The following is a 25,108-nucleotide window of genomic DNA, read 5'->3' as shown; positions in this document are numbered from 1 at the left end:
CCGCCTTCCTCCTTTCCCCAAGTAATCAGTGTGACTTTAAGTCATACCTCCATGTCTGCCAACTCTCCTGTAAACTCTACTTGTGGGTCAGAGTCATCCACCAATACTGACTGTTAGTACTGGTTTAGCAGCCCTTTGGGGACACACATTCTGATCCACTCCTATCTTCATGTCTGGTGTTATTTGAAAATTCCAACACACCCCGCCCCCTCATCCTGGGGAATGGAGAGGCAAGTAAAGCTGCTTTCTTGTGTGTTTGCTGCTGGCATTTACCAACAGGGCCCAAGAACATCTGGGTAGCAAGCATGAGCCCTGGTTTTTCTACTGAGAATTTCTAGTACCAAGTCTAAGCCATAACCAAGGAAATGAATTGTAGCCATACTGATCTCAGAGTGACATAGGAGATGATCTCAGTGGAGGCCACAGTCACTGTGAAGGATGCCTGGATGGTGACTCATCAGAGCAGCTTAATGGCTGATGCTTTCTTGGGTCTACTCTGGGTTGAACAACCCTGAACACTGGGTCTTCCCTGCTGTGGCTGCAGGCTTCCTCCAGAACTGGATGCTCTTGCTAGTGTCCTGAGTATCTGTCCTCTGCCTTGGAATAGTGGTGTGGTTGACAATACATCTGCTGGGAACATGGGAATGGGAGTCTGTGTCTTTACAAAAACACATCACAAACTCTATAAAGTGTTCATGCCCAGCATATCCACTTTTAGAATTTCATCACCCATTTGTCAGATAGTTTAAAAATATCTCAGTGTTATGTATAGCTATATAAAGTTTGAAACAGCGTACATTTCAACCATGTGGATACAGGTTATGTACAACTGTCATATCCATCAAATGAGATATTATATATCCTTCACCATAATGCTAGAAGGAAGTCTTAAATAAGATAAGAAAATGCTCTTACATTGTGAAATACAGATCCAGGTACAGAAGCAAACATAAGCTATGCTCTCTGAGATTTAACAAAAAAAGGTTACTTGAAGGAAATTGAGAATAAATGTGCCTAGAAGTCACTATCAATTGGCTCCGCCAAAGGGTTATGACTTGTTTCTGTTTGTACTCCTTATAAAGGGAGCAAAAAGACAAAAATGGAAAATGAGGCAAAAATAAAAGTAGAGATATCAGTCAGTGTAGGCAACCCCGAAATGGGCTTTCTTGGTGGAATTTCAAGTACCAAGAGGGTAAGAGTTTTTTGCATGAAAACCTTTTTATTTTGTTTTTCTTCATGTCTGAATATTTTGCTATGGCACACGTCGGTGACTTGATATGGAAAGATCAAGTTGATATTGACCAAAAATCTTCTTCCCATTGTCTATTTTGCATAGTACTACAAGGTACTAGCAGGCTTCTGGGAAGGAAGTCATCAAAAGTTTTGCCTAACTGGAAATAGGTCTGCAATAATGATAGGCATGGTAAGATGTGCCCAAGGCTGCAGTAGTGGCATCATTGCTGTAGGGATAACCAGCTGGTTTCCAATTGGATTTAAAGCCACTTCATTGGGGGGGGGGGAAACATGTTTGGTTCTATAAATCTGACTAAGACCCTTGATTGGGGGAGATCACAGGCTTCACGGTGAACCTACTATTAATAGTCCACTAAATGAATATTGTGTCAAATATCTTTCTTAATTTATATCTCTATACCCATAGATTATTAGAGCTATCAGACCCTATCAGAGAAATTTCCTTGTGCAATGGATGGTAGTTAACACAGAAACTCCTAGTTGGCCAAGTGTAGAGAATAAGTGCCAATGGAATGCTCAAGCAAAAATGATTGAGTTCCAAGACTCAGGAACTATCACAGAAGAGGTGACAGAAAGATTGTAAGAACCATAAGTCAGAGAGGACTGGACTAAACTGTCTTCTGGACATGGTGGGACCATTTACACTCATAAATTCATAGCAGCTGTGGTTATCCAGACAAGATCAAGCCAGTCACCACTCTAGCTGGAGTGAGAAAGGAATTTGTGAGACCCATCGTTAACTGAAGAGCTATAGGCAGTTACGGCTTCGGTTTTAAGTATGTTGCTCTTGGCAGGTCACCCATACTCTAGTGGATGGCTCCTTGCTTAGGAGTACATGGGCACCACAAATGGGAGTCAGTGGATTGTTGAAAGTAAATAAAGGAGCTAGAGAGATGGCAGCATGGTTAAAAACACTGGCTGCTTTGCCAGAGGACTGTGCTCAACTCTGAGCACCTACCTGGTGTCCCACAACTATCTCTAACTTCAATTTCAAGGGATCCCATACCCGATGCTGGCCTCCACAAGTACCAGGCATGCATGTGTCAGACAGACATTCATACAGGTGGAAATACAAACACATCAAAATAACCTAATGATATTGGGAAGGGGCAAATGTTGAGGGTTGAATCTAGAAGGAGTTAGGAGGAAGAATGAAGAGGGGTGATAATTACCAAAATATAATGCAGAAGACTCTCAAAGAATTGATAAAATATTTTCAAAAATTCTATTATGCCATAAAGAAGAACACAGCTGTATCATTAGCAGGCAAATGAATGCAACTGGAGATCATCAGCCCTAAGCAAAGAAAGTCAGACACAGAATATCACACTTTCTCTTATTTTAGGATCCTAGGTTACATACATATGTACACACACAACATATACACATATACACACATTATACACATACACAAAAAACACACTCATACACATATATACATGACACACACATGCACAACACATATACACATAGACACACAACATACACACATATACACACAACACACACATACACACACATGCACATAACACACACCTACAGCACATACATATACACACACCACAAATAACACATACCATATACACACAACACACACATACACATAAACACACACATACACATAACACACACCCACAACACACACATACACATATACACACCCTGCAAATAACACATACCATATACACACAATACACATATACACACAAAACACACATATATACATATACAACATACCCAACATACACACATATTCACATAGCACACACATAACACAACACATACAAACACACACACACATGACATGGAAATAGATACAAAATTATCTAGAGTAACAAGAGGACTGATGGGCAAGGTGGAGAGAAAGGATGGGATACATGGCTAAAGTGTACTATACATTTATATGAAGCCATCTTTATGAAATCCATTACTGTATAGAGTATATTGTATATGCACCGGTACAGTATATGCAATGAATATATGCCCATTCGAAAAAAAATAATTAAAAAAATAAAAAAGAATAAAAACACATTCTTGTAACTGTTGAGTCACCCTCAGTTGAACAGCGGTGGGCTTGGGAACGACTGGTGATGTTGGTAAAGGCCGTTGTTAATGTGCACTTGGGGCAGTCAGGAGATCCTCCATCATCAGCCCCTGTTGTGAGCCCCAGTGAAGGCGATCAGAGGGCCTGGTATTCCCAGAGGAAAGGAAACAGTATAACCACATGTGATCAACACTGGGGTGTCAGGTTTGAATCACTATCAGAGTTCTCCACTTGAGACAGTCCACAATAACACAATAATAATCGGCTTATTGATAGCCTGTGTATTAATAAACTTTATACTGCTTTTTTAAAAATTTTTTTTCTGAAATTCCTTGAAACACAGACAAAAATTTATTCCATTTCCTGTTTAGAAAATCTTGTCTAAGTTGTGAAGCCTATTCAAGTACCTTTAGCAAATCAGGTCCCTCCCTGCTCTGAAGCACCTTCTCCTATGCCACTTGGGCCATGTTTCAGAACTATAATAATACTCCCCACTGTCTTAACAGGCACACCCCAAACTGCACAGTCCCATGGAAGCCACCATGTATCTGAACCATGCCTTTCACTAGGGGCTTCTCCCCCTTTGTCTCTTCCATGGAACCCAGAGGAGCCTAACATACATACACTGAAGGGGAGGTATAGCTGTGGCTTTACCACCTGGAAAGCAGGATGCATTCTCTGGACTGAAGTCTGTATGAGTCTGCTAAATACTATCATAAAAAATAATAGTGGAGCCTAAGTGACCTGCTATAATGGGAATGGATTATCCCATAGTTCTTGAGTCAGGATCATTACACGCACACGCACACACACACACACACACACACACACACACACATCACATACACATACATATACATTGAATATATATATATATATATATATATATATATATATATATACATATGTATATACATGTATCTACAACGTGTGTATATACACACATATCCCTAACCTTAGTATAATCTCAAATCACACTTTCTATCTCAGACTCACTTCTCTTTTCCATTAGGCCAGCTCCTAAAGGGTAGGTCTGTTTGCCCTTACACCCCATGGATTCCTCCATACCTAGTGCCAGTGCTGAACAGAGCAGGGCCCAGAACGCTAGATGGCTCGTGAGAGCATACCAACTCTCCATTTCCCCAGATGCATGGGCGTCTAGTGCTGGAGCAGCCAATCACCCAGGGGAGAGAAATGATCTACAGTTTGCTTCTGATTGAGTTGCATTTCAATCAGTGTGATTTATCCAGGAAGTCGGTTCCCTTTCCAGGCAGTTGATGAGTGCTCCTTTGGGCTGCACCCACTTTTTGTCTTCTGGCTGTGCTCTATCTCATTTCTCCGGGGACTTACATTAATGAGGTAATTGTGTCTGTTAAGGTTGGTGTTAAAACATAAAATGGATAAATAGTGGTGGCTTACAAGGAACAAGCACTGTACCTTTCTCCCAGTTCATAATTTGGGAAGTCTAAGATCCGGGTACTAGCTTGGTCGTACCCTGAGAAAGTCTTTTCTGTGTCCTCATACAGTGTAAGAGATGAACAACCCCCCTGAGCCTCTTTTCCCACCCGCCTCCCCCCACCAGAGCCTCTTTTCCCTGGGAAATCAATTTCCTCTACTTCCTCCTAGGAGAGCTCTGTCTTCATAACCTACTCATCTCCTGTAGGTCCTGTCTTCAACAGGAGCAACTGGGGATTTGATTTAAACCCTTAGACCACAGCAGTAACCCTCAGATAGTCTCTTTCCTGGAAGAAGTGAGGTCAAGGGGAACAATACTACACAGGCTGATCTTTGTGCAGATTCTAAGCATTCAAATATATTTGCATATGCTCCGGGACGGGGTGGGGAGCAATTCTTATCCTAAACAGAGGAAATAATAAAAGTTCAGCTATTCCTCTCAGTTGGGGCAATCTGGGAATCCAGCTCTTCTTCCTTAAGGAGGTGTCAGCTTGGAGTGCAGGGGTGGAAACATAATTCTTTTGCCTCCTCTATAGAGTTTAGTACACCCGAAGGCACTGGGTAATTATTCCTAACATCCTGAACATGGCATGGCTGGCTATGGTATATGTGACTGCATTTCTAGGCTCATCCTGGGAAGGTTGAGCCAGATATATTTTCCTAGCAGGAGTAGGATCAAAAACCACTGCTGATAGAAATGTGCAGAAACACGCAATGTAGGCTTCCCAATCGATAAAGTCACAGGCGTTTCAGAAGAAGTACAAAAACAACCTTCGGTTTTATTTTTCTGGGCTATGTGGGAGTTTGGATCTCAGTAGGGGAGGCATGGTCATGGGGCTATACCTGCTGGGGGCTCTGGATCATCTATAAAGACTTCCTTTAGGGAAGGAGGAATTCTAGCTCTCACTTCTAGGTGCTTAAAAAGTGAACTGGGTGCAACCCTTATGCATAGAAAATAAGAGGTGGCCAAGAAGTGTTTGCAACAGCGAGATGAATCACAAGGCTCTAATTTATCTTGCTTTGGTGCAGCTAGGAAACGAAGCCTCCCATCCTCATTGCCGGGTCTTTGTGTGTCACAGGTCACAATTGGCGAATTAGAGTATGATTATGGTACCTCTAATACAAATATCCACATTCAGTGCAGAAAGCTGTCAAAGCAGGAGTTTGGTTCTACTGCAGTGGGTTCTTGTTTAGAAGGCATTAGCTCCCAGACACGGTGACATCATCATTTATGGCTCTTTTGAGTTATTTTCTGTAATCTTGGAATCTTGGACACAGCCAATCTATTTATGTTTGTATTGGCTTTCTATTGCCAGGGTGTTTTTTGTTGTTGTTGTTGTTTTTGGTTTTTTTGTTTGTTTGTTTGTTTTGGGTTTTTTTTTTTTTTTTTTTTTTTTTTTTTTTTTTTTTTTTTTTTTTTGGAAGGCACAAGAAAAGGAACCAGGAGAGAGAGATCAGTGTGTCAGTGTCCTGTTAGGCTGACTTGGAGAAACAGCATGCCCTTGAACTGGCAGAACCTGGGAACTCGGCTCTCAGCCATTTTATCCCTGCGACAGCCACGGTTTTTTTTTGGAAAACAATAGTTTTATTTTGCTCTCAAATTAAAAAATGAAGCAGCTGAAGGTGGGAGGCGTTCAGTCTTCATTATCCTCCCTGGCCTTTTCTGCTGGAATCTGAAATTGATTTCCAAATTTCTCTCCAGAGTTTGATTTAACATTTTAATCTGCATGCCTTCAGTGGGTGCTATGCAGACTGGATTGCTGATGGGGAAATGAGGAATTAGCCAGCCACCTGGGCTCTTGTTATCAGTCCAGCCATTCTGGCTGTGACTGGACGGGGCTAGAGGTCTCCTGGCCTCTGTGTGAAGAAAGCCTTAAGTTCCACTCAGCTGGGTGGAAGAAAGCAGAAATGATGCCCAACGGACAGCAGACCTCCGCATTTTTGTTTTAGAGTTTGAGACTGTCCCCTGAGATGCTGACTTATTACTTCCAGCCATTGATGGAACAGTAAAAGAGTCCATATACTTCTGTAGTATTGATCAGACTGCCATTTCTTTTTCTTTTGCAGCTCAAAATATGGATTTTCCAGGCACTTGCCTTGACTTAAATTAAACATTTTAAATATACCTCAGCCCCTTTGGGGTTCCTCTTCTAAACACTTGAGAACTTCAGTTCAACATACAGAACACGGGACCTGTCAGAACGTAGAAATATGAAGGCTCTTGTGCCCACAGCTGTTCATGGATTTCAGGGGCTCCACCACACAAAGATGCAGTCAGTACTCTGCAAGCCCCAGAGCCAGGACAAGGGAATTAGCTCAGTATATTTTGAGCTCACCATCCCATCTGTCAAATGGGCTGAAGGTTAACTCAACTGCCAAGCTGCTGCTAGGGAGGGAGTCAGGTCACAGCCAGCACAATGACCTGCAATGAGTCTGGGAGGGACTTGGAAGCCGTGTAGAGCAGTATTACTCGTGTGCAAGAATCAAGCCAGCCAATCAGAGCTCAGGGATGGCATTATGCTTGAGCAGTCTCTAAAATCTGGCAGCCAGGAGACATTGGTCTCTGCATGAAACTCTTAAGAACAAACTAGGGCCCGGGCAATGGTCATGCAGGCCTTGAAATGAAGCTGATTAAAAGAGATGACTGACAAGTGGCAGAGAAGAGCAAGGAGGCGGGGCTCTAGTGAGGATTCGGTAGCTAGGATATTCTTGGACACAGAATGGTGACCCCTTAGGAGGCTCTTCCTTCCTTGAGATGTCAATCCAGAAGAAAATCAGTTTCAAGGCCCCTGGGAAGTTGCTTTCACTGACATCAGTGATGACCAACACTGCTAATTTTCCTCCCCAGAATTTTGCAAAGTTTATTAGGTAGTTCCCCTTTTTAACCTTCATAGTAGCTCGGTATGGCACACTCTGGTACTCTTCCATCTTATAGGGGAAGGAGACTGCAGTGGAGTTTCTTGGGCCAAAGTCATGGTTAGCAATGACTTGCTGGAGCTGAGACGTTCTGATTCCGTAACCAGATGATCCCCTCTTAGCAATGATGCCAAGCTCCCCCTGAGTACATTGAGATGTGGTTTGTTTGACAGGCATCCAACATTTCTGGAGCATTTGGGATGAAGTTAGGTCTCTCCTTAAGCTGTGTGAGAAAGTTGGGGAGATGAGTTAAGTGTAGACTCTAGTTGCGGAGACATCTTAGGAAAAGACAATATGCAATGTAGGAACGGAGAAGAAAGGGTAGGGCTGGGGAGAGCCAAAGAGGTGACTGTTAGAAGAAGTAACTAAATAGAAGAAACAGAAGGACAGGGGAAATAGAAGGCTGCTCAACCTCGGAGAGTGAGAACAGACTTTTGCTGGTGGGAGAGGTGGAGCCTGGAAACACAACATCCCAGTGCACAGGAAGGTTGCTGTCCAGAACTGAGGTTTTACAGCTGAGAGTTAAGGATGAGGAGAGAATTTGCCAGACCAAGAAGCTACGTTTCTGCATATAACTGCTTTTCCAAACTGCAGGGAGGGAGACTAAGTCGGACCACCTGTTTTGCAACCTCCAGGGTCTGAGTGGGTGTTAGATGCTTTCTGAAATTTTGAGCTGTTCAAAAGTCTGTTTTATAACTCTGGTTTTCAGGAGTTTCCTACAGCAGTGTGCATCTCAGCTTGAGAAACCTGAGCAGGCACTTGGGAGGAGAGCTTTCTTACACTGAGGGCTGAGTCTTTCACAGGAGCTGTGCAGATAGATATAAAAGGAATTTTCTGTTATATGACCAAGAGCAGGTAGGATGGCTCATACCTTTTGGCAACAAAGGCTTTTGAAGGCTTTAACAACTGTTTGACCTCTTAGAATTTTACAAGCCTTGGACTTCTATAGGCTCCTGTTTGCTGATAAAATGCCAAAGCTGGCTTGATTGTTAGTGGGTTTTGCCTTTCTTAATTTCCATGTCTTACCCAATTTAACTTGGCAAAGTACTATCTACCTTTAATTCAGGCACTTGGAAGGCAGAAGCAGGTGGATCTCTGTGAGTCTGAGGGCAGCTTGGTCTACATATCAAGTTCCAGGGAAGCCAGGGCTACATAAACTCTTTCTCAAAATAGATAGATAGATGATAGATAGATAGATAGATAGATAGATAGATAGATAGATAGATAGATAGATAGAATCTTATCCTCTTATTGTCAATGGCCTCTGTGGCATTTGATCTTCAGCTAACCAATCCAGAGCAGGGCCTCTTTCTTCCTGGAGAGGTTCTCATCAAACAGACCATTTTTTCCCTACTATTTGAAGCTGTAATGCTTCCTATTAAGGGATACTTTATAAACTGCAAAATTCACACAGATCTTAGTTCTTGGTCCATTATTAGTATTGGGAGATAACGAAGTGACAGCATGTGTCTAGGACTCAGACTTCCTTCAAGGTTGTGGTCAAGCTGGTTCACACACACACAGAGAAGGGAAGAGGATCCTTTCCCTGTGGAAGGGAAAGAATCCAACCCTTGCCAAGGGAGTCTGTTCTTCTGTAAAATGACAGCAACACTGATGTGCCCCTCCCCTAGCCTCTGAAGCCTTACAGGCTTTAATGCCTTGCTCAAAATTAAAGTAATGGGAAACATAGTCTTAAGAAACCCACTTCAGGCTCCATCAGGCCGTAAAACAGCAATAGTGTGAATGCCAGGCAGTGAAGGTAAGGAGTGACGTGAGGTAGGGAAATAAATATCCGCTGGGTTTTTTAATTAACTGCCTCTAAATAATGAAAATGAGCAAATTAGGCTCACTTTTAGTAGCAAAATGCCATTGTGACTTGAACATTTCTGGTGATGGATGGCACAGGGCTGCTTTGACAGAGAGGTGTAAATCTGGCTGCAGCTGTTGAAGTGCCTTGAGCCCCGGTCTGCCTCTTCCCCGGTGAATAGCAGCAGAGTTGTTTTTTCCAAAGCCTCTGGGTGTGTGGGAGGGGAAAGTGTGAGGAAAAAGCCAAGCACTGAGGCTTGCTCCTGGCCTTAGAGTACTGTAGTAATCGTTACCATGTGGCTGAGAAGGCCTCTGTGGACTCTAAAGACAGAGAATCAGAAATTCAAAAGTTTATTGAACATTGGGCACACTTTAAAAATATGTACTCTTTTATTTTGGTGGGTGTAGCTGAGCCCAAGTGAGAATATTGCACCACATGTCTAGAGAAGCTTGCAGAGGCCAGAAGAGGGCATCTGGTATATTTGTGCTGAAGTTTCAGTCTTTTTCTGAGCTGCCATGTAAGTGATGGAAACTGAACTCTGGTCTTCTGCAAGAGCATAAGTGCTCTTAAGCACTGAGATGTCACGACCCAGCCCCAGGGTATATTTCTTAACTTCTGTAGTTTTCTATGAAGAAAGTACATTTGGAACTCACTCACAGGGTTCTGTGGCCCTATTGGCACAGTGCCTCATCTCCAATACCCAAGAGCCATTAATCTATGAGTGTGGGCATCCTGCAGACTGCTTTGGTCTCCATCTTGGAAAAACTTAAAGACACTGTTTAAAATGAGACTATGTTTGTCTTTTGCGCCCATTACCAATCTGAGTAGGTCACATTTTATGGCTAGCTGACTGGCAGATTTAACTACATATGGATGTTGGATTTTGGCAGAGTCTTTTTCTGCATGTAATAAAACAGTGTTGATCACTCTCCTTAGTGTCATTAACATAGTGAAGTACGTTAACCGAATCTTGCTATCCTGAAATAAATACTATTTATATATGATCTTTTATAGAGAGTTGGATGGAATTTGCTAGTATATTGTTAATGTTGTGTTGTATCTATGCTCCTGATAAAGTCTGTAATTTAATTGGTTTTTGATTCCTGTGTCAGGCTTTGATATTTTGGTGTGTGTGTGTGTGTGTGTGTGTGTGTGTGTGAGAGAGAGAGAGAGAGAGAGAGAGAGACAGAGACAGAGACAGAGACAGAGACAGAGAGAGTTACAGAGAGAGACAGAGTGACACAGAGAGAGAGATTTGAAGAGGGGAATCCTTATTCTTTCTGGTTTGTTTTATAAAAACAAACTATGTACGATTGCTGTTACTTCCTTTTTGAATACATGATAGAATTTATCAATGAATCCATCTAGGGAGTTAAACGGTAATGTAGGCATGTTGTCCCAGCTATATCTAAGACTGAGGTGGAGAAACTGAAATTCAAGGTTACATATTGAGATACAGAATGATTTTAAGACCAGCTTGAGCAATTTAGCAAAACTGTCTCAAAATAAAAAGTAAAAGAGGGCTGGAGATATCAGCCAATGCCTAGCTCAGGCTTGGAGAAAAAATATATATATGTATTTTTATATTATTTATTTATTTTATATATCTTTTCATATATATTTGCATTTTTGTATGTGGCTTATACTTAATGATATTTTAAATCTACTTAATTGGGTCTAATCTGCTCTTTTTTCTAGGTTCTTTATCTTAGATTGTTTAATTTTTATTTAAAAATATTTATTGGTTTATTTATGTATGCGGGTGTTCCTGAGTGTATATGTCTGCTCCAGGCACATGCATGAGCCTACTGACGTCAGAAGAGGGGTGCTGGAGTCCCGAGAACTAGAGTTACAAGCGGTTGTGAGCTGCCATGCAGGTGCTGGGAACTGAACTCAAGTCCTCTGTAAGAGCAGTAAGGACTCTAAACTCTTGAGCTTTCCCTCTAGGCCCCCAGATTGTTCATACTTTATTACAAGTTTTGATATATGGTGCTTGTATTGCATTTGGATTAATTAATTTACCTTCTAATTTCTCTTTCATTTTTTTTCCTTGATCTGGGCATTAAGATGTATATTGCATAATTTCCAAATATCTGGAGTTTTTCTAGATTACCGATTGGTTAAATGTCAGTGGTTGGTTTATTTCCGTTGTTCTCAGAGAATGTATTTCATGCATTTTCATCCTTGTAAACTGTAGGTTTCATTTTATGACCCAGCATATGGTCGCCATCATGTGAGGTTGAGATGAATGTGCCGTCCGCAGTTGAGTGTAGGGCTCTGTTATTACACGTTAGGCAGGGCAGCGTAAGGAAGAGTGGCATTAATGGTGTGCTTGGATTTGTCCTGTCAATTACTGAAGGGATGGTGCTAAGGTTCTCCAGTTATGAGTGTGTGGCTATTTCTCCTTTTAACATTGTCCACTGTCGCTTCATGGTTTCGAGCATTCTCACAAGAATTTGCTTAATATAGTGGATTAAGAATTCAAATACCTTCAGAAACCCAGGGTGGGTCTCTGTCATCTCTCTTTAAGGAAGGGTCCTATTTCCTAGCTTCTACATTTTATATTTCTGTATTTTAAGTGTGATGTGGAATATATTGTGGATCATCCCATTTCTTCAGAATTGTTGATATTTTCAAAAGCAATCTATTAATTCGGCTAAATTCACACTGACAACCGTCTTCTGCCTGGCATGGAGCCAGTTCAACCCGCTTTTTAGGATCTAGAGTCGGCCTCCCACCTGCTGAATGTCCAAGTGCCAACATCAGCCATAGTCTTCGTGGGTCTTCCTTCCCTAGGTTTTTCCTTAGGATCCCCACCCCAGGTATCCCATTTGCCAAGCCAGACAGACAACTGGTTTCCTCTCAGAACTGCTTTCCTGCTTGTTACCTGGTAAAGGCTGCCTTGCAGCAAAGGGTCAAATCAGAACAGGGACTTAATGCTTTCACCTTAGAGTAGAAAACACATTTTTTGTTGTCTTCTTTTAAAGACTTGAATAGACATCTCTTGATGTAAATGAGAAGGAAGGATAAATCTATAGGAATTAATGCAAATAGTCTCAACTCAAGGCAAATAAACCCATTGCAATCAGGAGAGAAAATACCAGTGCAGATACTGGGTCCAAGGCTCAGCCTTTCCCACTGTTAGACCACTCTTGCAGGTTTATGATATTATAGAGAAATGGTCCATGTGCTAGTTCAGTCATCCACATCACACAAAACTTTCCAGATCCCTTATTAGCTTCTGGCCTTATATCAGCTAAAAATGCAATACATACGACATACGGTTTATAATGGACCTGTTATTCTAGCTATAATTGGGGCAATCAAAATATTGTCAGAGTATGACTGGGTCTGCAAAAATAGTTATTTTAGTAGTAAACCAATTCTACTACAATAGCATTAAATTTATTGGTTTTATAACTTATCTAGAAAGAGCTTCAGTTTCAGTTCTGATGACCCAGTAATGAATTATAAGCTAGGCTCTCTGGCTACAACACTTGCACCTTAGCTGGGAATAGTAAAAGCCATTTCTCACCATAGACATCCAATGGTTACAAGTAACTAATAAGCTGTTACTTTAATCTTTTAAATAGTTTTAAAATATTATTTTATCCTATAACAGTTCTATGAAAACAGTCATAAAGAGACAGTGCTAATTCAAGGCCTGACAATGAGTACTTTGGGAACTGTAGTTCAGTGTGGTTTTTCCCTCTGAAGAAGGTCAAATGGGCCATTATTCTAAGAGGCAGCGTTATCCTAAATGCTATGAATAATGCCAGGAAACTAATAATCAACATAAAAGAATAATTTTATAGTTATTGTAGAATGCATTCTCTCTAAGTTTAATTAATTTCTATGGAAAAACAGGCCTTTGATGATATGAGCTATTAATTATATATCATAGAGCTGTCCAACTGAATCTTGACCCAAGTCACACATATAATTGTACGTTTACTAGTAACTACATCACAGAAAAATAAAAGAAAAATAGAAAGTAGATTGTGGTGGTTTGAATGAGAATGACCCTTATAGGCTCAGATGTTTGAATACTTGGTTTTCAGTTGGCAGAACTCTTTGGGAAGGATTAAGAGGTGTGGTCTTATTGGAGAAAGTGGGTCACTAGGGCTGAGATTTGTGGTTTCAAAAGAAAGGACTGTGAGGTAAGCCAAATTTAATATGTTACTATTTAATATTTAATATTTTATTTTATATGTTATTTTGGTCATGGTGTTTTATTATAGTAATAGAAAAAATGGATAAGACACAGGTGAATTGATTTGAGTAAGACATTATGGAATGCATTAACTTTGCTGTTGTTATATCAACCTTTCATTTTATTTCACCTAAGTTCACTGAGATAGCATCTCACTCTGTATCCAGGCTAACCTTCAACAGGTGATCCTCCTGCCTCAGCTTCCTTGGTTCTGGAATTACAGAAATGTTACATCTGCCTGGATAGTATTTATTTTTAAAATTCTTTATCCTTATAAAATACCCCAATCTGGACTCTAAATTTTAATTAGAACTTCTTGATTGACATTTTGATTTGTATAATTTGTTTTTCAAAGAATTAATCACTTATTTAAAGTTTTCCACAAGTAAAGTATCTGTTCTCATTTTTAAAACTTAAAAAAAAAAAAAAAACAATTGAATAAAATATAAAATCTAGTTCCTTAATCAGACTAGGCACATGTTAAGTGTCAAGAGTCACGTATGGAGAAGAATGAACACCACACCTAAGAGGCCAGACACAGATGGTTCAGCGAGTATCTTTTGAAGAATATTTCTTCCTGGGTCTTTCTGAGATCCCAAGATACCGCAGATCTTAAAGATCTGGCTTGGGGCTGAAGAGATGGTCTGGGGCTAAGAACATTGTCTCTTCTTCCAGAGGACCTTTGTTCAATTCCCAGCACCCACATGACAGCTCACAAATATCTGTAACTCCAAGTCAGTGGCGATGATGCCCCCTTCTGGCCTTCTCTGGCACTGCACATGTATGGTGTGCAGCTTTACATGCTGGAAAAATACCCATACTCATAAACGAAAATTAAAAATTAAAAAACTTTCTTAATGATTTGACTTCTTAGCACAATTCTAAACAGGCTCTGCCTATACTCTAAGTCTTCCTCTGTAATTGTCAGTCCTGCTATCTTGAGGTCTCCCTGGTATTCCTCATCCCCAAACACCTCTAGTGATCTGGCTTTATGTTTAGCTTCTGTTTCAAAACCCAATTATCAGCCCCTGAAAGGCAAAATCAGAATCCTAGACTTCTGGGAGCCTCTGTAACGGCTACAATTGCCTCCCTGTGGGAAGAAGACACTACTCAAAAGTGTATGAAGATAATCCAGAAATAATTAAGAACTTTTACATTTGCATGCAACCTTTCCACTCTCCACAGCTTCTAGAATGGCAAGTGAAAATTGCAAGAGACAGACTTTTGGGTCTCAGCCTCTGCTTACATCTGGCTTAACTGTTGACCATGTGCTATGACAGTGAAAACAATATTTTTCCCAATTTCATATCTGGGCTCAGAGACTACACATTTTTGAGGTTGTTGGATTTTAAAAATTTTTGGCAGATATTAAAAATGCAGTCATTACAAATGCCGTCACTATCCCATTTGGCATGATTTGATTGTTTCTTCTATTGTGTGCACTCCATGGCACCTGATTCTACTGGTTGACCTTCAGGATCCCAGGGAAGCCACATAAAGCAGTACACCTGTGACATAGAAAGAGCACATGGTCAACTGGAGTAGGATCCTGTCACTCTTCAGTTCTCGGTTTAAACCCAACAAGAGTTGTAATGATAATGTAGTTTTGGACAGGAGGATAGCAATTTTATTTCTATTATACAAACAGGGTAAGTAAGGTCTAAAGATGACAAGTGGATAGCCAGAGTTCAAGTCCAGGCTTACCTGCCTCAGCAACGCCTGGGAATAGAAGACCCAAAGCATAGTATAGAGACATGCCCATGTTCATAGGGCAGGATCTTGTGTCCAAAACTGTGCTGGCTGAAACTCCTTTCCTGCAGCCACAGCACCCTCTGAGATGGTGCCATGACACAAGGCAACCAAGTCTGGAAGTATTTGAAAAGAGATGGACTCATCTTCACCTATGTTGAGAGAGAGAGAGAGAGAGAGAGAGAGAGAGAGAGAGAGAGAGAGAGAGAGAGAGAGCAACAGACAGACAAAGGGGGGGGATGTGAGAATTCAGAGCTTTAGCAGTGGGCACTGCAGGGATCTTTTGCTTACCTACATCTGTCTGCAGAGACGGGGCTGGCTTCTATGTCTTCCAAGCCTCCCTTCTTCAGCCAGGCAGGTCTCCCACCACATCCCTAAGCCCCTGACCCACACTAAACACCCAATAGATGTGAACAGTGATGATCTCTAAAAATCGTACCATTCATTTGTGCCTTACTGCATTCTCTTTTGCCCAGGGATGGTTTCCTTAAGACTGTGTACAGTATGCTTTTCATGCTGGAAGCCCTTTCAGAGCAGATGCACTGGTCACGAGGCAGACCAAATGACCACTCAACCCCTGCTCAGGTTTTGCCTGACCTAATAATGGCTGTCGGGGCTCTGGGACCTTTCCATGTCTCCAGCATACATATAAGCTGTTGCATCATTTATTTATTCAACAGACACTGCCAAGGAGGGAAAAAATGCCTTGTCTTCAGTTTCTCAGAAATGGATAGCTGTGCTATGTGAGGCTTCCAAAGAGAGAAAAAAAGAGAGGAGGGTGTGAGTGGGGTTGGTTTCAGCACAGACTTTAGGAAAGTAGCTTCTCAGATTAAAGAATATGTTCTTGCTTTGCTTAGTCCTAAGCAGAAAAAAAAAGTTACAGGCAGTGACAGACAGCCACCCGCTCTGGGTTCTATTGGGAATTGAGGCAAGGTGACAATATCCCTCTAAGTGCTTGCAGGCCAGAAGGCAGGATTTACTGTGATCATAATAATAAAAAAAAAAAAAATGGAGTGACCTTCCTACTTCCCCAGTTGCACACTGAGTATGGCATTATAGCCTCGTGGTACTTCCAGGATTAGACATGGGTGGTACTCCCCTGTCTGAAGTGAAAAGGAACCTAGGAAATACCCAAGGTCATACAGCTAGGGAAAGCATAGAAAGGACTCAGAGCCTGGTCTGTCTGAATAGCTCCTCGCTCCCAGATCCCGGAGGGGGCCCCACAGTGACAGTCCTTAACACCTTTCCCCTTAATTTTCTACTCCTGAGTGATTATACATTTTTAATCTGAAGTAGGAGGGCTTAAAGTCAATTTGTTTGAGTAAAAATTTATTTCTAAGTTCAGCTCTAATTTGATATTCTGAGCATGATTACCCCAGGATGTAATTAGCATTTGTCCTTTCCTGTTGTATTATACTTCCAGTGACTGCAGATGACTTCATGTATAGGTGTACTGTACACTCGAAAGCCTGTCCTCACCCTTCGGACGATGGGATCATTGCTATCTAACTGCCGTGTGGGTACTAGGAGGGACAGGGCATATAGCTGACACCAAGCTGTCAGACTCTACAGGGGCCTCCCAGGCTTGGAGGAGTGGTTCCCAAGACCCACCTTGTTCTCTATTGAAAGTATGGACCTGGATACATGTTCACTCTAAGTGACTGTTTTCATGATTGTGGTGTGGTACAGTTTCTCAAGTGGATAGTAAACCATTGGGATGAAATGGCTCTTGGAGACATCGGAGTGGTCTACTCATGGTAACATTCAGAGCCCCTAACTTTATTCCAAAAAGCTTTTAGCAATCCCCTCCTAATCACTCCGGAGTAAAACTAGTTAAACACATCCATTCCATCTCCCACTCTGAGCTCTCTTATGGCACAGTACTGATATTATGTAAATTCTAAGGTACTGTCATTGGCCAATGACATTCTGGGGGGTGGGGGTGGGGAAGAAACGTATGAACTGCAGCCAGCTGGAGCAAGATGCTTTAACTTGCCAGGTTGTTTGATGACATGCATGACATCAACTGGACTTATCTCTGATGGCTAAATGATCTGCCCATTCACTCTCCTTGGTTCTCAAGCAGGAAGAGGGACTTGGCCAAAATACTGTTACTGTGTTTAATATAATGACAGAGGACACAGAGAGCAATTCAGTGACACTCACCCCAGGCCAGACAGGATATGCCCTGCATATATCAAACACTTAACCCTCCAACAAGTCTATGAGGTAACCACCATTAATAGAGCCTCACATTAGTGATGAATAAGCAGAGAGGAAGTGACTCGTGCAAGACCACAAGGCAGTCTGCCACAGAGCTAAGATTCCATCCTAGCCTGTCTGGCCCTAGATCCACAGGAAGCAGAAATGATGTTCCCTCATCATACCAGTCTACTGCATAGATATAAAGTTCTGCTTGGACACTTCTGCCAGTGATCCACTTGTGAGTCTCAGCAAACTGAGTCTGTGAGTTCTCGGCAGGGCTTGGGGTCATAGTTGCACACCAGGAACTGGACATGGCCCCAGGAACTGTTTGACAGCTACATCTGGGAAATGGCAAGAGGAGCAGTTTCCAAGAATTTTGTTCTCATGACCTCTTTATGGTCATCAACACTAGTAAGGGACGCCAAGCACTTTCCATTGTGTGGGTCATCCATCAGTATTTATTCAATTAGAAACAAAGTTGGAGACACTTTCAAAAGCGTAGTCATTTATTTAAAATAGCAATAATAAAAGTTGCATATTGGCATAAGTAACATAATCTGACAAATATATTCTCCAAAGCAAATTTATAATAAAGACCATTGCCAACAGTTCGGCAATCGCTCTAATATCTAGTTTAATAGAACTATCTAGAACCTTAAATCTGGTTTTGCCTTCCATGAGCATTATTAGGCTATGTAGGCTAGACTATGTGAAGAAAATATAATTATAATAATAATAATAATAATAATAATAATAATAATAATAATAATAATGGAATTATGCAGTAAGAAAAGGGAGTAATACTTTAATAATCTTTTCTGATCATTGTAGACATTCTTGTATACATCTGAAGTCCTCTAGTTGCTTCTTAAGAGATAAATACAGAAAGTGACATTAAATTGATACACTCATCATACAATGGGTCTTGGTCCTTGCAGAGTGTTACAACAAAATACCAAGGACTGGAATTTGTAAAATGGTAGAAATTTTATTTCCCACTGATATGGAGGTTGGGAAGTCTAAGATCAGAATGTTGGAAGACTCCCTTCTGCTGAGGGACTATTTCTTCTTAAGTGGCACCTTCTCACTGTGAATTGCCACAGCAGAAGAGGCAGGAGATCTCCCTGGAGCTTAGCTATAAGGCACTAATCCTAGCCCTAAGGGTAAAGCCAGTGATCCCTTTAAGGAGATTTCTCTCAGAGTATTATGCAAGAGCTGAAGACACAACTAGAACAATTGATTCCCAAAGGCATTCTCTTCTAATGTGATCATTTTGAGGGCTTGGTTTCTAAAGAAGAATTTAGAGAAACCCACTGTCTCAGCCCAGTGTATACTATTACAATAAACACCATCAATCTGTCTTAAACTTTGAATTTTTATCATATATAGCCATGTGGCACTCTACACTGGTCATTTACTAGATCTCTTGTATCCTGTTAAACTAGACCTTTTAAAATCGGAAACCTTTCATAAATGGGTATCAAAAGGTCCTATTCATTATCACTGCTCAAGACTGTTTAATGACAGCAGACACAACTTCTCAAAAGCCAGAAGTTCATTTTTTAATACTGGCAACAAACATTTCCATATCTCGTTTTCAGAAGCTGTTTTCAGGAGCACACATGCAAGCACGGATGGACCCAGCATGCCTGTCCATCATTCTGTGAAAAAAAATGATGCTCTGTAAACTCCCTGCTTAGCTCTCAACTTCCTGTCTTCACACTTTCCCAGATACCACACATGCCCTGGCGGGGTGATGAACTGCACTTCCTTCTTTCACACGTAACACTAAAAGCCACAAATGCAGCTGGCTGTGGTGGCACATGCTTGCTATGCCCACCCTCAGAAGGCTGAGGCAGGAGAATCACAAAGCATAGCCTGAGCAATACAATGAGACCCTGTCTCAAAACAACAGTAGCTAGGAGAAAATATGAACCCAGGAGTTTAGACCACCAAATTTAATAAAATTGATACCATTTACTGAGGAACTAAAGTCATTCTCCAATGATATTAAATGATTTGTTTATTTTTTTAAACTCCAAGGATCCTGTGGTGAAAATGTAGCTACTGTTCAGCCTCCCACACCTTTACTTTCCATTGCTTTTACACCAGCAGCACAAAGGTCTGCACACGGAAGAGTCAGATCCCACCTTAGTGTTAATAGGATGGTCATTATGCCCTTGTGGTGTCCTGGGCTGGAGCATCCTGCAGCCTCTTAACAGGGTGCGGAGCACCATTCCTGAGCTGATAGGTGCTCATGGTAGCTTACCTTTCATTCCTTATTGTCAAGGTGACCTCCGATGAGCCCTTTGACCCCTCCCAGACTAAGTTGCCTCATCTGAACAATGGAATCAACGCAATCCATTATTCAAGTGTAAGAGTTTTGCTTTCAGAAATATTCTTTGAAACCCTAGCATTTGAAAACTGATTTAAAGGGTTAGAGAGGAGGCTCAGCAATTTAGAACAATTGTTCTTGTACAGGACTAAGTTCAGTTCCCAGTGCCGCCACGATGGCTCACAATCACCTGTAACTCCTGCTTCAGGGGGTCAGGTGCCCTCTTCTGACCTCTGTGGGCACCCAGCACACATCCAAGCAGCCTAAATGTCCCACATAAAATATCTTTTAAAAAATGAATTTAGAGACATTTTCTTCAGAAACTTCTCAAAGAGTTTAAGGGAGAGCGATGCCTGTTTCTGCTGAGTCTGAGGAGTGCGTTGTTGCTGAAGAGAAGGTAATTGTGTGCTCCAGACAAAAGCCTGAAGGGTGAGAGCCAGCGTCTCACCCAGGCACTGTAACTGTTCCTTCTGCTCAGGCCTTCAGAGGTATTTGTGATGAGGCTGAGTTCATCTACCTCCAGCCACAGTGGTAAGGAATGGCACCTAGAGGCTCAGTGACCTCAGGTCTCCACTCAGGTGGCTGCCAACCCAATGCACACACTAACCTGTGTGTGTCATATACACAGTTTCTGCCATGCCAGCTCCCTCACAAAAAAAAAAAAAAAAAAAGCATGATTTTGATGGAGATGTTTTCATCTGGAAACCATCCAGTCTGGTTTTATTTTTCTTTTAAGTGCATCATCCTCCCACAGAAAACCTTTAGTAACAAACTCTAGACCAAGGTGACCCAGTGTATCGGGTACTGAGGCTGAGAGCTGATTTAAGCATCTTTATTCCAAAATTCCATCTCAGATCACTTAGTTACCTATTTCATTCTTTCAGCTCCTGGTATGTTAATATTTTCTATTTGATGAAGTTCTAACTTTATATTTAAAGTTAGAACTTTATATATAAAGTTAGAAAAATATAAAACCTTTCTCTATTAAGTAACACCAGTTTGCATGCATGGTGTGTGTGTGTGTGTGTGTGTGTGTGTGTGTGTGTGTGTGTGTGTGTGTGTGTCTTCCAGTGTGCCCCATGTGCCTGTGGAGGCCAGAGCACTGATAGAATTCCTTGTTTTCTTACCTGGAGACAGGGTAATGCAGAGAACCAGAAGCTGTCAGAATCCGTCTCCATTCCTCAGTGTTGTGCTAATAGCCATGAATAGACATGTCTATCTTTACATGGGTGCCAGGGACTCAAACTCAGGTTCTTAGGACAGCAGAGCCCTTCTCCCTGAAGCCTTCTCCCTGGCCCCAGCAATGCCAATTTTAAACACAAACTATTTAACTGTAGCTCCATTCCCTTATGACCACAGGGCCCAGTGTGACTCTCACATCACACACCCAAAAAGCTGGTCCCCTACTCTAGCAGTTTCTATTCCTACCACACTGGACCCTGAAGTGTTGGACTCACCCTACACCCCCAAGGTGTGTGTGTGTGTGTGTGTGTGTGTGTGTGTGTGTGTGTGTGTGTGTATAGATAGATAGATAGATAGATAGATAGATAGATAGATAGATAGATAGATAGACAGACAGACGATAGAGATACAAATACAGATATAGATACACACCACACACACACACACACACACACACACACACTGTCCCCTCTTCCTGAAACAAGATGTCATTCTGGCGACCTACCTGGGTGTCTCCTTTTTCTCCTCCTTCAGTATCTCCACAGCCTTCACACCCTTAGGCAAGCACACAATGCATGTCCCTCCAGATCTGAACTCTGTATCTCTTCTTCAATGTGTATGTGTCACTCCCTGTTACTCCTCTAGGGATACGGCTCTCTGGTTATTTATCTACCTGGACAGCAAGTAATTGTGTGTCGACTGTAGCTGGGGCTGGTCGTGCTCATCACTGATGCCCGGCACTTAGTCCCTAATAAATATTTCCTGTGTGAATGGATGGATTAGCTAACAAGAAATTTTCTGTGCAACAAGAGCACAAGTATTCTGTATGCCCAGTAATTAGTGTGATATGAGTTCTATGTTGTGTTCAAAGGGGACCGAATTCTGTTCCTGTATGAGTTGGTGAACACTAAGTGGTCCTGGAGCTGGTCCTGTTGGTAGTCAGTCTTTTCTACAACTTAAGGGATGCCTGATGACACCAGAGCCTTATGTTTTAAGGTACCCAAGTCATCCATCCTTGTGCTACTGGTGTAGTACAATTTCCAGGGCTTATTTGATGTGGTCATCAGCTTTCTGTCACTCTGGAAAAAAAAATCCTGAAAAAAAAAACACATCTGAAAAAAATGCCTACAAAGAGAAGTGGTTGTTACAGTTTACAGTTTCAGGGGTCTCAATATATAGACCCTTGGTGGGGCAGTGTGCACCCTTTGTCCCTATTGCTTTGGGTCTAAAGTGAGGCTGAAAATGATGGGGGGGGGGTCACATGGAAGAACAAAACTGCCACCTCATAGCAGCCAGTAAGGAGAACTAGAGGGAAAGGGGCTGGGGGGATGGCTACAGGGACAAGCTCTACTGTTCACAAGTACGCTTCCACTGCCCCACTTTGTGCAGCTGGACTCTGGCTTTTTATAGCCCTTCAGTTAGGAATTCATCAATGGATTATCAGTCCAACCACCAGAGTGGTGCCTTCATGATTCAACCACTTCCCAAGGCCAGACCTCTGACCTTGGCTGCATATGGAATCCAACTTACAACGAATCAGTCTGGGTGGGCATCACTGCATATTCAAGCCATAATAGCTGGCCCTCTAAAATGCTAGTTCCACTGAATTACAGTGAGCTAGGCAAGATGGAAATATGTGATCCAAAAGTTTACTTCTCTTGTCTCCCCCCCACCCCCTGGGGCCCCTCCATGTCCTCCCTCCTCCTCCGATTGCAGTCTTAAGGACTGCTGAGTCTTGTGGACTACTTTGGTTGTGCTCAAACATTTCCAGCAGAAAATTACCCTCATCTATTTTAGGTTTAACTTGGCTCTTCAGAATGAAATGGCCTGATTAGCCCCGTAATCATAGTGACAGTGGTGGTTGGGCACTCCAGAGAATCCTCCAGAACCAGTTTGAATGCACTGGTAACACTGTCACAAAGGTGCTGATCTTGGGATAAAAATCACAGGGCACACTAGCTATTTCAGAGCAGAAATTAAACTCAAGGATCAGCTAAAACCTATTCTTCTGACCCAAAAGCTACAAAGCTACCCTTGTCAGAATGGGCAATGCTGAGATGCCCAGCAAAAACCTTGGGCAGTGGCAGCAAACAAGAGCCTAGGTTCCTGTTCTAACTTGGCCCACAACCCATTTTATTCACTATAGTATATCTATACTCGAGAAACAACCTGGAAGGGAGGTAGTGAAAGTAGAATGTTCATAATGGAATTGAAGATAAAAGAAATAATAAGAAAAGCAAAAGCCCACGGGTAAGATTGGTATTGATTGAACATCTCAGAAAACATTGTTTTAAGAGATTGGGGCATGCTTCCTTTATGGAAAGTGAGGGCCTCAGCTCAGCTGCACTTGAATTAGAGTGTGAATATGAATCACGCCCAGAGGCATCCCTGGAGGTCACTCTTTAGACATCTTGGGACTCTTTGGGGTTAAAGTGGTAGATTAGAACATACGGGGGCTTACAAGTCAGCCATACCTGAGTTTAATGCTCAAGTTTACCTCAGTGACTTTGAGCACATAAGTTCATGATCTTCCCCCTCTTCCTCTTCTCCTTCTTCCTCCTCCTCTTTCTAATTTGTGTAAGTCTGAGTCATGAAGGCCTATAATCTTAACATTTAAGAGGCCAAGGTCGGAGTATTGTGAGGTCCAAACTGTAAATAGTAGGACCCGGTCTCACTCAACGACTAAGAACAACACCGATCTGTATAGGCTTGTATAGAACAGCTGCCTTGTGTATTTGCTATGAAGGTCAAGTAAGTCTGGCTGGAAACAAAGACCATTGCCCAAAGTGGGTATGCAATCAATCCCATTATTCCTTTGCTTCCAATTGTCAGCTCCTATCAACAGCTGGACAAGGTCTAGGCTAGGGAGAAGAAGCAAGTCGGTGCCTCTGTCACCCTGAGAGCAAATTCTCCTAGGAAGTCCCGGACCTCTCCCCAGTCCGGGCAGTATAGCTGAAGCAATGTCAAACCAAGGGTGAGGCATCTCAGAGTAGATGTCCTTCTTCCTAACATTCCCAGGACCACCTTAGCGATGACACACCTAAAACCCAGAAAAACACTGTCACCTAATTTAAACCTATTACTTGTCTATAGCTAAAATTTGAACCCAGATATCGTGGATCTGTACTTTAGTAGCCTATAGATCGGCTTCCCTGCCCATCTCAGAGTGCTAGCACACACCACTGTACTGTAAGTGGCCTCGGGACAGCTAAGCATCATTGCCTGAAGTCTACAAATGCTCTCAATACCACAGAGGATTTGAGAGGATGTGTCTCAAATTTTCAGCACATTTCAAAACATTTACTATAAGACTTGCTTTACAGTCAGAGTTCAAGAAATAAATATTCACGAGTAGAGGGGAAAAAGAAGATTCTTCTGTCCTTATAATTTTAATAAGTCATAATAAACATTAACCCAGCAGAAGGGGCAAAATGCATTAATTTCACAACATGTTCTGCTCTTTAAGAAGTTAGCTGTTCAAGCTCCATGAGGAATCTTGAACTCGCAGAGACTCACTCCCACTGTTTCGAAAGAGAAAATTGCCTGCCCCCACTGTGAGTGGGGGATGGATAGAGAGACATAATGGAGGCTGGGGGAGGCGAGGGATTTGGCTGCAACAATGTGCTCTCTATAAACCAGGGTGATGGAAACAAAACCAATGCTCCTGCTTAAGATGAATGAAGGCTCCAGCACAGGTCTGGCCAGACCTGGGTCCCTGATTCTACCCATCTCCTAGTCGTGCCAATGTGGCCAGCCCATGTAACAGACTTTAAAGCAATTGTCACAAGACAATAGACTAGGCAGAGCTTTGGCTTTTGAGTCTTTTCATCAACAGTCCTTTGTCTTTGGATTGCTAGCAAGTTTCTTAATCCCAGACTGGGCAAAAGACAAGAGGAAGTCTGCCAGGAAGACTAAAGAAACTGGTAAAAGTCACCACCCATATAAAGA

The 25,108-nt window shown here is 42.0% G+C and overlaps 1 protein-coding gene across 1 annotated transcript in view; it reads left to right on the top strand.

Annotated features, from left to right (window-relative positions):
• Clstn2 (calsyntenin 2) overlaps positions 1-25,108 on the top strand; it is a 583,317-nt gene that overhangs the window by 415,950 nt on the left and 142,259 nt on the right. The gene's annotated exons all lie outside the window — the stretch shown is intronic.

This window comes from Arvicanthis niloticus, chromosome 21 (genome assembly GCF_011762505.2).
Source record: "Arvicanthis niloticus isolate mArvNil1 chromosome 21, mArvNil1.pat.X, whole genome shotgun sequence".
NCBI lineage: Eukaryota > Metazoa > Chordata > Mammalia > Rodentia > Muridae > Arvicanthis > Arvicanthis niloticus.
This window is presented reverse-complemented; position numbering and strand designations above follow the sequence as displayed.